General features: G+C 34.9%; 1 long non-coding RNA gene across 1 annotated transcript; it reads left to right on the top strand.

The window, feature by feature from the left end:
- Positions 1 to 13,609: 13,609 nt before the first annotated feature.
- Positions 13,610 to 13,816, top strand: LOC124460613. Its single transcript, XR_006954514.1, has 2 exons — positions 13,610 to 13,677; positions 13,734 to 13,816. It is a non-coding gene; the product is annotated as an uncharacterized LOC124460613 (long non-coding RNA).
- The last annotated feature ends 348 nt before the right edge of the window (positions 13,817 to 14,164 follow it).

Genomic DNA, 14,164 nt, shown 5'->3' with positions numbered 1-14,164 from the left:
TGCACTCCTTAAAAGGATATTTAAAATACTGGGACAGACAGGCCTCTGGGCCTCAAAAATGTACTTAGTTTTCGTGTTGGGCAGGCCCTCAAAAAAATAGTCCCGTATCCATCTCTTGTCATAGAAGTTTTATTTTAAATTTAAATTATTCCTTGTGAGTCACATATTAATAAATTTTTTGAAATCGTAAATATGCTACTTTCTATAGTTAATTCATATAAATGACAAATAAATCCATTGAGAAAGAAAAAGACTGAAACTAGGAAGTGCATTCATATATGCGAGGCAATACCGATCAAGAATAGCATCTATATATGCTTATATGTATATGTTGAAAAGTAATTAAAAAAGTTGTTGATGTATTTTAAAAGAATAGAGAACAAGAGGGCTGAGTCTGTGGTTACGTCAACCACCTCCTACAAACACTTTGTTCACACGCTGACAAAGGCAAGGTCCGTGATCCATATGTAATGCCATTTGTGGGGTCTGGATACAGCCACCATCCAGTCAGTCAGTCAGTTAGCCAGCCAGAAAACCACCTACCCCAATAAGGCAATAAAGTACAACAAGACAGAGACACACACACACACACACGCACACACACAGTGTATGACCCACTTTCACTGCTCAGAATTGTGAACAGCTGTCCCGGGGCGCCTACTTTCGATGACACATTGTGAATTATTGAACAAAGTGGACATGGACAACCCTTGAGCCAAGTACAAGGAAGATAACCAAGAAACACACACAGACTAAGACTGACGGAGAAAGAAGCGAAAAAGAGAGGAAACAGAAGAAGAAGAGAAAAAAATCGAAGCCAGGGCGCATCAACAATGTCACCATACATCACTCAAAAGACAAAAGGATGGGGAATATACTTTCAAACACCCACACAAAGAAATCTCTCACCCTCTCTGTCCCTCCCTCTCTCTCTCTCTCTCTCTCTCTCCATCTCTCTGCCATTTGCTAAACGAACTTTGAGTCTGATTTACGAGGCAAAGGCAAGGCCATTGTTGCCGCAATTTGAGGCATGTGTCAAAATGTATACAAATTATTTTGTAAGCGAAACCCCATAAAAATGTTTCAAAAACAATTAACGAAAAAAAAAAAAACAAAAAGTGGTAAAAAGAAGCAAAAAAAAAAAATTCTCAAAAACTCCCACCCCGAATAAACTTTTTTTGCTTAATGGGTCAATTATGTGGGCGTGCTGAGTGAGACAGAGACAGGGAGAGAAGAGGGTATATCAAAAGTATGTCAAACATTGCTTTATCACCCTCAACTGATCAACTGAATTTTTGCGTAATAATTTTCTTGTTTAAGAAAGTGTCGCATTAATTTTTCATTAGTGTTTTTTAATTGAAAACAACTTTGATTTCGGTTTTTGGTTTCTGTTTTGTTTTTTGGGCGTTGAACCATCAAACTGCCAAATGAATTAAAGAGCCGTTTAATTTGCCACACAGAGCTCTTTTTTTTTTTGGCCGTTGTTATTTATAAATCCGAAAGTGTTGTTGGCCAATTGGCAGTTTGCCCAAAATGTGCGGTGATTGGCCACATTCAGCATAAGCAGAGAATGATTCTCTTTAAAGGATTCATCAGGGGAACAAAATAAATGGGTGAAGAGTTAGGGTTATTAATGTTTGGGGCTGTTTTTTTCTCTCTCTGTGAATGCGGAAAAGTTTAAAAATTATGCCTAATCATTCATACACAAATTATCTATTTATAAATCTGTTAGCAAAGTTATGAGAAGTGTTTTGAATTTGTTTTTTTTTTGATTAAGTTAATGTTAAATAATTTTCCATTTTAGTGGAAATCTAACATCAAAGTATTTCATTTTTTGTATAGGGCTTAACTATTGAGTTGCACTTGCCTTCTTGGGATGAAAAATCTAGCTGGTTAAATCTGAGCTAGTTAAATCAATGCAATTGCAAGCAACTAATAAAATCAATTGAACAATTGATGCGATTTTTATGTGCCGCACAATAAAAACAACAACAACAAAATCTAATTGCCGTGGCTCTCCACTTCGATTTGCTGTAATTGATTGAAATTATTGTTGAACATTTGTTGCTGTTCAAAATTGAATCGGGGATGAATGAAGTGCAGGAGCATGACAGTGCGGCGGCAATCGGTAAGCGAGGGAGGACAGAGCGACAGTGGGACAGTGGGGGGTACTCACAGGCAATTGGTCAACTTGTTTACACTTATGTAGCCAAAAAAAAAAAAATAAAAATAAAGCAAAAACTGTAAACCAAAAGAAACCAAAAACAAATTGACAAAGAAGTTGACATCCTTGGCACGGGTTTCGATTTCAGTTTGCCACTCGCAACAGTCGCGACAAATTAAATATTAACAAATACCCTGCCCCCACCCTTGCGACCTCCTCCTCCGCCTCCTCCTCCTTCCTCACTCATATGCCATGCCAATAACACCAACAGGCAGGCAGCCAGCCAGGCAGGCAGTCTAAGAAGTCTCTTATAGCGTGGTCTGAATTTTCATATATAATTTACAGATTTTTTTTTCATAGATATTGCTTTGAATTATGTATGATGTGGTATGTATTTGATTGAAGGTTATATTCTGCCTGATTAGGGGGGAGGGGGGTTCCATAATTAAATCTAATTCAAGATTTGTCTCAAATAGCACCAGATAATCAAAATGTGCTCCACTTTTGTGTCTAAAGAAATTTTTAAGAGCACAAATTTATAAAAAGGAATGAAATAACAAGAGATATAGCAAAAATATCCTCATAGAATATATGAATATGAATATGAATATGAATATAAGTAAATCAAACTTATAAAACGAACTATATAAACGATTTGAAATTTTTGGTTTATTTTTCATCTGAATAAATGAAAACTCACGAAAAATATAATGTAAAAGTAAATTGGTTAGGTTTCCTTAAAAGGTTTTTTGTTTCAATTTTTTTATAATAGACACGAATAATTACAGTTTTTATATTATTTTTGTAAAATGTTATAAAATTGGCAACATAAATAGCCAAAATTTCCATCTATTTTAATCAGTTCAATACATTTTTCATTAAATCCACTGTGAAAAGAAATGTTTGGCAAGTTTCTTTAATTAGAGTAATCAAGACTCGTAGAAAATGCCAGAGTTTGCAATTTGTTGGATTTTGTGTGTTTTAAATTTGCAATTCTCATATCAATTAAATATATTGAGCAAAGTCTTATCTGCGCACAATTTGTTGCTTTAACAATTTTAATCAAAACCAAAACAAACACACACACACTAGGCTTTTTGTCGTGGTCTAAAAGTGTTTGGCAATATTTTTTGTCTAACTGGCACCGCCTCTTGAACCTCTTGTCTGGTCAAAAACGCCCACTTTTTATGGGGATTTGGCGCCGTTTGGTGGCTCTGTTTTGATTTTGCATATTTTGTGTGCTTTGTTGAGAATTTAGATACCCTGTAAACATGTGATCGTTCATTATTTCGTAGATGTTAAATGCTTGACCATTGAAATTATTCTTGATCAAAAACATGTCTGCATAATCGTAATGATTTGACTTTTCTATAGCCTATAACAGGTTGAATGAAATTTATTTATCATTGTGAATGAAACAAACTAAGAATTCATATTCATACATTATAAAACAAACAAATTTTTACATTTATTCAAAAATAACCACTGCTCACCTGGATAATTGCCCCTTCTCAACTTGCTTTCCCAATCATAAATGGGTATCCCAAACGTCATATACACACATAAATGTAGCCCTGTGTATTTTTTTATTGTTTTATTTTGTTGTAGATTTAACAGACATTAGACAAACATTTCACACCTCCAACTCATTGAAAAATTTATTGCAATATACTTTGAAATTTTTGCATAAAATTTCTCTAAACCAGAGCTCAAACCCGGCGGTAAAGCACCGCACAAACGAACTGGAAAAAATCTCTAAAAATAGAGAGAGAGGAAAAAGGGAAAATGCTGAAAATCTAATGGCAGAAAAAACATTTAATTTGACAGCCAGCAAAACGTGAAAAAATTGCCATAGGGACTCTTCCTCACCATGCACAGATGAATCTATCAACACATCGAAGCAATAAATGCTAAAAATATCTCCCAAAAGATAGAAGGAGGATGTATGTATATATGTATGTATGTGGACATAAGTGCCATCTAGGCAAAAGGGATAGTTGGGTTGACGAGGAACACTTTAAAGTAAGCAAATTGATGCTACAACACCTATAAATTGATCACATTTACGAGTAGTATGTATCTCTGGTTGGTTTAGTTTTTACCTCGCTTCATTTATATTCTGTCCTTTCAGACCAATTTAATTAAGAAATTCAGAAACGAAATGATAATGCCATAAAAATGGCCCATAATATTGTTAAAGAACCTTAACCACAAAGCAATTCGAGCTCATAATTTGTCGATTTCTGACTAAAAAGACAACAAGCTAAATGTTGATCGCTCGTAATCCCCCAATACAAGCACGAGAAATAATAAAAAAAAAGGAAAAAAATTCGAACCGAAACTGAATGCAACAGAAACATAAGTTTCGCATTAAACTAGAGGCCAGACCTCAGACCCCAGACTCGACCCTGATAGTCAGTAGAAGAAGCGGCTCAAAGAGGAAGGCTACCTACAAGAAAATTGGGTTGCCTTTTTTTTTTGCAGCAGCAGCACCACCACCACCAACAACAACAAAAAGAGTCAAAGTCAAGCGGATGAGATGATGATGATGATGATGGTGAGTCATGGACTTGAAAATGTGTGAAATGAACCTGGAGTTGTTGCCGTTCAAAGCCATTGGCAGAATGGCTATAATGTCTCAGTCAATTAGTCGAAATGCTTGTACCCTATAGACAATTTTCACTGTCGACTTTGAATATTGCTGAAAATGATTAACTTTTTTATCTTTACGATTAATGATCAAATAAATTAATATCGCCATATAATATAAAAAAAGTTTTTGTCTTACCTCTACGATTTTCATATAGATCTTTGCAATAATTTCAGATTCAGTTCTTTTTAACTATATAACAATATTTTCAAAGAACTTTTGAATGAATTTATTCATTAATCTGCAATATTGTATTTAGGCAGTTATCTAATAATCTAATTTATCAGATTTTAGGATCTGTAGCAAACCTATATTTATATTATCTTGATAACTCATATTGATTTGTTGAAATATTTTCTAATTGAAAATGTTTGAATATTATCACTAGAAAAGCTTATTTGCCTTCTTTTATTAAATAATATTTAATAAATATTTAATAAATATATATCAATAGTTTGATAATACCGTTGTGTGATGTCTTAAAGTCTTAAAATATATTTTATCCCAATATAGATTTCTGTAACATTGGCACATATATTAACATAACTTAACTAGAATTAAATATACCCCATTTAATGCAATGGATAGCAAACAAAAAGGGGTGAGGTGGAGGGTGAGGGAGTACGCAAAAAAAAAGGGCTCAGGATTGTTACTGCGATTTGTATTTTGCTTTTGGTTTTGTCTACAAGTTATACGTGAATGTGGCATGGACGATCGGATCGGATGTTGTCGCTGGCTTGGGTCGCTCTTACTTGCTAATCATATCAAGCTTCAAATTGTCGGATCTGAAGATTTGCTGTTGACTTTGGCCCCACCTACCCCAACTACCGCCACAGCCATCACCACCTTAGCGAAGATGAGTCACCAGAGTCAGCAGATAGACTGGCTGCAGGTAGTTTTGGATACAAAACAAAAATGAGTATGGGTATGGGTAGGTGGTTATAGATCGCCAGACAGTGGTTTTTGTTTGGTCTTCCATTTTATTATTAGGATTTCAGGTAGATTTATTGTATAAACAGCAAAATGGGCAAATAAGCTCTCCATAGCTTCAGCCACAAATACATATCCATATATATGTACATATATATTTATTTTTGCCTTACTTATTTATGGGTTTCGTTTTGGGTTTGGTTTTCGTTTTTTTTTTCGATCTCGTTCTTGACCACTTGCTGTCCCAAAATCGAATGAGTCACCCAAAATGCCCAGCTCCACATGTGCGGAAATTGAACTCCTTTTGCAGCAACATTTTATTATTATTATTATAATTTTTCATCTGTGTTTTGCTCTTTTTTTTGGTTTTTCATTTTATTTTGTGTTTTTAGTTTTTTTTTTCTTGTGTGTTGTATTTTTATTAAAAGGCTGGCAACAAAAAGTTGATTGATTTTATAGGCGCGATAAGTTTATTGTTCGAGAGTCGATCGTTTTCGGTAGACTCTGGGCAAAGAGATGACTAATGTTTAACGTGATCTCTTTGTTAAAAGTTATTGTTGTTCTTGATGTTGTTGTTGTGGTTGTTGTTGTAGTTGCTGTTGTTGTTGATGGCTATAATGTGTCGCATTTAAAAGCTAGTTATTAGCACTTTTTAATGGTCCCTAAGTGTTGAGTAAGTGTCATTGACACTTTGAGCTAGAGTTGAAAGTGGTCCGGAAAGCATTATAGAGATCAGAGAGGTTGGAGGGGCATTTGTTTGATAAGTAGGCAGGTTGAACTGAGCAACTGGTTGATTATGTGTACTTATTCGACATGCCTGATTGATTTGTAATAGAGTGTTGATTGAAGTGTTTAGAGCAAAGTGTGGACTAAAGTTTTTAAAGTAAATAAAGTTTTTCTTTTAGAATCTTCGAGAACATTTGAGAGAGGTTAATTAAGGGAAAGGGTAAGAGATTTTTTGGACTTTAAAGAAAATACCAAGCTGAAAGAACTTTTATTTCATATTAGTAAAAAATACTTTAAGATATCAGTGTATATTATTTATGAAATGAAAAAATTCTAAGAAAATCAATGTTATGACTATCACAAAAGGTGAGTAGTTTTTATTTATAGGTATGAAATCCAGAGTACCATATCTGCAACGCTAAAACCAGTTGGGAATTAAAACTACATGAAGCGAAACCATAGGGCCGGCGCTAACTTCAACCGCTTCAATGTTTGTATACCCTTGTAAGTTTTTTGTTACTTTTTCCTTACCTATAGCCGTCAAGGTGGAAAAACGTTTTACATAAAAAGGCGAATGTTTGCGAAACGATGTTATTGATCAAAATCACTAATTGCCACTGATTGTTCCTATGGGAGCTATATGATATAGTCACAAATTTTAAAGCAATCGCATCAAAACTAACGAAGTTAGTCACTGTTTTCGACCGATCGTTCCTATAGGAGCTTTATGCTATAGTCACCCGATGTTGATCAAATTTGTCACAGTCTTCTTTTGGGTGTAATGAATTCACCAATGTTGAATTTATTGAGAAAAGTAGCTGTTTGTAACTTTGCATGGAGCTATACGATAAAGTGGTCCGATTCGGCTGAATTTTATATACTGTATATCTAAAATTCAGCCGAATATGTACATGCAAGATTTCAGCTCTGTAGCTCTTACGGTCTAGGAAGAGTTTGCGCTGATCCAGACGGACGGACATGACTATTTGAACTTGTCTCGTCGTGCTGATCCAGAATATATACATATATGGTCGGAGATGATTCCTTCTATGATTAATATATTCTAAAATTAATATGCCCTTTTTGCAAAGGTATAAAAAGAACGGCCAAGCTTGCAAATGTCAATAAAAAAAGAAATTCTAAAAAATTGGAATGCATATCAGACAAAAATAACCTAGCAAGTTAAAAAATTTAAAGCAACACAATTAAGATACTGTTTTATTATCAAAATGTATTTGAAAATGCTTCAAACGATCCACTTGAAATATATTTATTATGATTCTTTAATCTTTTTATGACCATGTCTGCAATAATCAACGAGGAAATCTAATATGCTTGAACGATCATTGATAGTAATTTGACTCTATCAATTTCAGTTAACATTTAGAAAGAATTTAAATGTTTAAATCTAATAAAGATCAAATCTTTTTATCATCATTAAGTGATTCGTTTATGTTATAATAAACTAAACTAGAGAGGGTTTAAGATTTTTTGGGTTTTATGTTTTGGAATATTGAATACAATATTTAAAGAAATTAGAGACATTCAATCACTTGGAAAAGTTCAAAGATCTTAATTTTCCAAACAATTAAAACATGGGCCAAAAAAAAGGAAATCTAGTTTAATAATTCCTAGGTTTTCATTGAGTCATCAAAACAGCCATCGGACAATCATTATATTGAAATTACGAATAGAATTCAAGTATCACGAATTTGAGCAGTTGATGCCTGAAGGCGGTTGGTCATTTTGACGAACGAGCGAATGAACGAACGCTCGACCCTACCTTTCAACTCCTTCTCTTTTGGAGTGCATTATCAATTCGTTTTTGGCTTGTAGTTTGTTTAATTGCCTACACTCTGTGGTGGCCGTTGTTGCTGTTGCCTTCGATTGATGGAAATAAATTAATTTAACAAGCAAATGGCAAATAGAGACCATAAATAAAAGCCATAACTAATTGCTGACACAGTTAGCAAGACAAAGACATAAAATAATCAACTCTAACTTTTTTTGTTATGTTTTTGTTCTTTTTGTGTTTTTGTATTTTATTTGGCGTGGGCGCCAAGTTCAGAACGTGGGCACAACCACGAAAAGCCACAAAAGGTATAAGAATTGAAAAACACAGAAAAAAAACCAGGCAACACCTGCAATGCAAATGTGGAGCACGTGCTGCTGGAACTGTAAAAACAATGAGAGCAAAACTGCTGACCAGGTCAGTTCGTAAAATGAAATAAAACCAGCTCCCCTTTATCCACGCATACTATGAAAATGAAATTCAATAGAAAAATCCCCATAAACCAGTGGGAGCGGATAAGACGATGAAGGTGCAATGGTCGTATCGTGGGCGCAGTGCATTCATTAGCGATGCGGGCCCATAAAAAATCAGTTTAAGTGCAAACAAACAAATTTCCAGTAGCACTTGAGGTAAACGACGACGACGACGACGATGGTGATCGAAGACCAAATAGATAATTTCATAAATTTTCCAAAATGACAAGACTATTTCGATTTTTTCTTCTTTTTTTTTGTGAAGACTTTTCAGACTTTTGAAAGTTAGAGTCTGAGATTGAGATACTTTGATAAATTACAGACAACAGACAAAAAGCCAACCAGACGGTCGAAAGCAATTTATGTACAGGTAACAAGAGACGACAGTTGGCACGAGCCATATACATACATATGTAGATAAATATATCTTTCTCTGTCTCCTGTGTGTGTGTTGGCCAGATCTTGACGATGTTACAACCAAATCAGCTGCATCATTCCCAGCAGCAGACATAGACATAGCAACAATTACAACGCCCACTTTAAGCACCTTAGAGCCCCAAAGCCCTCGTCGCCTTTATTTTTTCATTTTTTTCTCTCTACTGCACAATTATACATATGTATGTATATGTATACCACAGCAACAACAGAAAGAAACTTAAAATTGTTAAACAAAAAATAAATAAAATGGTAGGCAGAGACATGGTAGACAAATAAGCCCAAGGCAAGAGCACGAGCCCCCCTCGAGAATGTGTGGGGGAAAAAAGTAGCAAAGGCTTCTTTTTTTTGGTTTCTTTCTTTCTGATTTTTAATTAAAAGGGTTACCAGCCACAACAACAACAATATCTGTCTGAAAAATCAGAAAACAAATCTTAACAAAATAAATGACTTTTACTCTAGACGCAGCACAAGCAAAAGCTTTTTGGCCACTCACAATCAAACACAAGTCATGGTCAGAAGGTGTTTTTGGTCTTTGGTGTTTTTGTTTTTGTTTTTTCTTCGGTTCTTAGACCCAGACAATAAAATGTTTTGTATCTACCACAACATCTAGCAAAGAGGTCAATACAAAACCTAAGATACTCTATCAATTAATTTGTGGTATTTTACCGTAGCCAAAACTACTCCGAACTTTAACGAAGAGAAACGAAAATATTTTTGGTGCGTTTAACTATTTAGTATTAAGAAAAATTAAACAATAAAGTTAAACCTAAACGGCAAACAAAGACGTTTGTCGTACTAAATAAACCTCAATATTCTTATTTCAAAACATATAAACAAGGAAAAACAAAAATAATTTCGGTGCGTTTGAATATTTAGTATTAAGAAAAATTAAAGAATAAAGTTAAAGCTACTTCCCCAAGGAAGGACTTAATACTTAGCGATTTTCGACTACCTTGCCTACTCATTGTTAGTTTCTCACATTGCTTTTAATGTAGATAATTAATCGATTCTTAATTATCGAGAGTTATCGATTTAGTTTGCAAAGTACACTCTATTGTTTGTGCTAAAGTTTTGACACAAAAGGTAATTTAAAAGACCCGCCATAAATTGTGTTTATGATTAAAAGGGGGTCAACTCTTTTCTTTCGCCCCAAATGGTTTTAGCATTAAAGATATGTAATTCTGGAGATTAACTGTTAATGCAACTTGGTAGTGGGCTACACACATACATACATAGACATTAGGTGATGCATTATGAATGTTTTCGAATTTTAACTAAAATTGAATAAGGTCCGAATGGTACCAAATATTAAAAACCCAAAAGACAAAAAAACCCTGCCAGTCATGTCGATGTTGAACCTTTTCATTTTTTTTACCTCTTTTTTTCTTTTGGACCCAACAAGGGGCCACAACTGTTTCACCCGCTCGTTGCCCTTCCGCTTCTTGTGGTCCAACAGTTTTCTTTAGTTGGGGCGTGCGCCTGCGCAAAAGCTGCGCTGCTTTGGCACGTGCGCAGTCAGCCTCCACTTTTGAGAGCCACCCCGCCTTCAATTCAACAGCAGCCCCTCCTCCCTGATTTTGGGGCCAAGTTTTGAGTCCAAGTTTTATTTCGTTACGTTTCAGTACAGGTTTTGTAGTGTATGTACCATGGGTGTGAGTGTGTGTGTGTTTGAAAAATGACGTACAATGGCTTTTGGCTCTTGAATCCAGGCTGGAAAATCAACTTGTCTGTATTGTGGTTCAGGTGGTGTTGGAGTCAGAGATGGAGTCGCAAATGGAGTTGGAGTTGAAGCTGAAACTATATATGTATGTAGCTGTGGCTGGAGAGCTCGATTGCCTGCCACTGCCACTGTTTGATGACTCTGTTTCGGTGTTGTAATCGTCGTCATTTTAGTGTTTCTTTTTTTTTGGTTAGATTTTGTTGTTTTTGATTTTTGTTTTGATTAATTTACGACATAAGGTCAAAAAGTTTTGTGTACAAAACGTTTAACTTGTCGCTGGTTCGGTCAAGGTTTCTTTTTTTCTCTGAGTCGTTGTCGTTGTCTCTGGTTTTATTGAGCGGGTAATTAAATGAGAGAATCCATCGTGGGCCATAAACTCCAAAAACAGTGAACAAAAGTTGCTAAACAATTTTTACCTCATTAGCTCATTGGCAAATAAAAAAAAAAAACCTAAAAGAAAAAGAAAAGTACAGTTAAATGACCCAAACGGCAAGCAAACAGCACCCAAGCTCAAGATGCCACTGCAAAATGTTGATTGAACATAAGAGATAACCACATACACACTGTAAGAACAACAGACTTTTGCCTCTGGTATAAAGGGAAATGAAAAAAAAAGGACAAAATGCAGTAAGAGGAGTAAGATGAAGGCTTCTGTGTTCCCATTTACTGAATTAGCCAATGAAAAAAGAATTATAAAAATGAAATCACATCATAACCATGGCAAATTGTAAATTTACAAGTAACACCTGCAAGTCCCTCGAGGCACTTTGAGTTGTATGTGTGTGTGTGTGTGTGCGCCTACCTATGCCAAGTTAGTTAGTTAGTCAGTTACCTAGAATCTGCTATAATCAAAACACTAACAGACCCTTTGCGGTAAATTTGGCATAAAGAAAAAACAATAACAAAAACAAAAACGAAAAAAAAAGAATAGGTAATGAGTGCCAGGCTAAGTGGAACTTCAATTGGCTGCAAAAACAAAAAAAAAAAACTCAGAGAGAAATTTATAAATAAGGAGTTGGGCCCCCAGGCACCTCATTAGTTCAGACTGAGAATTGATTGAGGTTGGATCTAATTTGAAAAGTCAAGTGATTGAGTCTAAAGAGAAGAAAGAAAGATGGATCTCACATTAAGTTATTTGGATCATCTAATAAGCCTTGGCAAATTAACTTATTAAGATACAAAAATGTTTTAAAGAATTAGCCTTAAGCAGAAATCATATAACTTGCTATTTAGTTTTAACATCTTCTGCATGAGCTAAAAATATCCTTTCAGAGGGGTTTCAATATTTTCAGTTTAGTTTCAATTATTTAAAATGAATACATTCTTTACTTAATCCTTTTTTTAAGTCATGAGATAAATTTATTATAAATTTTCTGAAAAAAGTATGAAAAAAAGGTTATTGGAAATTTGTTAGGTTAGTCAGGTTAACGCCATCAGAGATGGGTCAAAAAAATAAATTTTAGTAAAACGTAGGACATTATTAACATCCTTGATATTTTTAACAAATTAATAGTGGGTGGTCCCGCCTCTGTTTGCTATAACTTTGAAAATTCGATTAGGCATTCGAAATCGAATCATATAATTTGGCAATGTAATTTAATGAAATTAAGGACCAAGCATTGGAATTATATTGCTTTCCAGACTCGTACACCTTCCTAGCTATCCATTCCCAGACATTCTCAATAATATTTAGGTCCGCCGAGTATGGGCTTCTACATTTTGGCTCTGCATTTACAATTTGACGGTCCTGGCGGTGTGTATTGGGGCATTGTCGTGCTACAAATACCACTGAACATCCTTCAGCCTGCTTGGCGTTTTAAGTAAAATTATCGAACACGAAACCCAATACAGCTTTTATAGAGACATCCTACAGCTTCCCTGGCCTTAGAAGACAAGGTACAGAACTCAGAATAGCTGCTAATAAACGATTCATTCAAGGGCTATAGTACACATCCTGAAGCTTAACCCTCTAGGACGTAAGAATGCCTCAAGGCACGTATTTTATTTTTATTTTTAAAAAAATAACTAAGAGCTTTTAGTTAATTTAAAAATTGTTGAACTTTTAAAAATAACTGCCAAAAAGCACTGCCAATGTTGTAAAGCGCTCGGAAACTTTTATCGATGCTTTTGATAAACATATTATCGAATCATGTGTTACTTCGCGCCAAAAATTTCAGCTTCTGCACATTGTCTTTTGCTGTGTTGATAAAAGTGAATTTATACAACCAATTGAACTCAATATTTTTTTTTGTGAAAGGTAAGTTAATGTGCTATTTAAATAAAGTTTAATATGTGCGAATATGTTAAAGTTCTGCTTTGTAGCATCGTAAAAGTGATAACTGCCTTGAGGCACTTTTGGGGCTCCACGGCAAAATTTGTTGCTAGCAGCTATTTCACAACTGCTTGCACTTCTTGTGTAATTTGTGTGTGATTTTTATTTATTGTTGAATTTTTTTAATAGAGATTGAATAATGGCTTTGAGAGCTCGCTATAAATGGTCTGATTTGACGGATGAACAACTGCTGGAGTTGTTCGAATCAGTCCCGTCGGATGTAGACATGTCGAGTGACGACGAGGATGAAGACGTGGCAGAGGCACTTAACACTGCATTAGAAGATGTCTCTACTGTATCCTTAATGTGCAGTAATATTGAAAACAATGAAAATACTGTGCACAGCCATGAGCCTTCCCGAAAAACTCGTAAGAGGCCTCGATCACAATTGCCAGTTATTGAAGGAGCAACACCTGTATCTTTACCGTCTTCTGGTGGTTTTAATGGGCTTGGTAAGCAAATCATTATTTTGATTTGTAATACAACTCATTAATTTATTTATGAATAGGTATCGAATCAATTATAAAGGAACCTAGTAAAGTTATGTGGCGACAGCAATCTATGCAATTGCACATAAACAATGTTGCTTTTCAAGGCGACTCTTCGTTGCCATCCAAAATAACTGATCTGAAAACTCCGTTTCAACTATTTTGTTATTTTTTAAACTCGGACATTATAAGTATAATCGTCAAGGAAACAATGCGCGCAGCCTTAAAGGACAATATTGCCAACAAGTTAAAGATAACAACGGAAGATATTCATCACTATATAGGAATTTTAATTTACATGTCTATATATCGCTACCCTAATTTGAAAAGTTACTGGGGGCAAAATGCATTTGCACCCATACAAACCTGTATGACCCGTAGCAAATTTGAAGCAATTAAGAAATACTTATCATTGTGTGACGAGAGTAAGCGAATCAAAAAGGGTGAGCCT

Source organism: Drosophila willistoni (assembly GCF_018902025.1).
Source record: "Drosophila willistoni isolate 14030-0811.24 chromosome XR unlocalized genomic scaffold, UCI_dwil_1.1 Seg143, whole genome shotgun sequence".
In the NCBI taxonomy this organism is placed as follows: domain Eukaryota; kingdom Metazoa; phylum Arthropoda; class Insecta; order Diptera; family Drosophilidae; genus Drosophila; species Drosophila willistoni.
The sequence above is the reverse complement of the archived record's forward strand: the minus strand, read 5'-3'. Positions and strand labels throughout refer to the sequence as shown.